We start from the raw sequence: 921 nt of genomic DNA, 5'->3' as shown, positions 1-921 counted from the left end.
AGCCATTATTCTTATAAACAGAGAGTATATTGTGGATTTGTACATTTAATGAATCCCAGCATAATGGATCATTCTTAGTGTTTGTGACATGTCTTGTTCTGACAAGGGCTGGCAGTTCAAGAGGAAATAGCAAACAAAATTCCTTTTCTTAAAGAGGACTCCCAAAGTTGTAGGCATTAGGCCACAGAAATCCAGATCTACCCTGAGTAGCATAAACAAATAGTATCCCTTTCTTGGCTAGTAAAAACTTAAAAGAATAGAAGTTTTAAAACTAAGCAGTGAATTACATTCACAAAGATTTCAAACCCTGTATTTTCTCTAGTTTCAGGTTAAGACAGTTTTTCTTCAATAAATATTTCTTAGAAGTACAAAAAGAAGACATTTGCATGTCTGTTCTTCTTCTACTTTATATATATGTTTTTTGTTTTTTGTTTTTGTGGCTGGCCAGCACAGGGATCTGAACTCATGACCTTAGTGTTGTAAGGCTGCACTCTAACCAACTGAACTAGTTGGCCAGCCCTCTCCTAGTGTATATTGATGACATTTATGTCCAATAATAAGTCTCTTAGGCTTATAAGTTAAAATATAGTCAAATTCCTTATAATGCAGACAAAGGTGGAAATGGCATAAGAAAGAAGGAAATTACAAAACATTAATTTTAATAGCTCAATTAGTGTTTACCCTATATTTTACAGGTCTGAATAATCCTGATACATAGTCATAATAAAGTAAGCATATAAAAGTGGGTATTAGCAGTGTTGAGAAATTAGAGGATCATGAAGTATAATAAATTTCATCATCTAAAGAAATTAAATTAATTCTAAACTAACTCTTTACTGAGAATCATGACTTGACTATGATTTAATGATGTTAGCTAGTAATTACTTTGCAATTTTATTAATTTTATCTCTTTTTCTTGTT

The 921-nt window shown here is 31.5% G+C and overlaps 1 protein-coding gene across 1 annotated transcript in view; it reads left to right on the top strand.

The window, feature by feature from the left end:
• The window catches only part of SMIM19 (small integral membrane protein 19), a 13,375-nt gene that overhangs the window by 11,637 nt on the left and 817 nt on the right, over positions 1-921 (top strand). The gene's annotated exons all lie outside the window — the stretch shown is intronic.

Source organism: Galeopterus variegatus, unplaced genomic scaffold (assembly GCF_000696425.1).
Source record: "Galeopterus variegatus unplaced genomic scaffold, G_variegatus-3.0.2 Scaffold666, whole genome shotgun sequence".
NCBI classification, from domain to species: Eukaryota; Metazoa; Chordata; class Mammalia; order Dermoptera; family Cynocephalidae; genus Galeopterus; species Galeopterus variegatus.
This window is presented reverse-complemented; position numbering and strand designations above follow the sequence as displayed.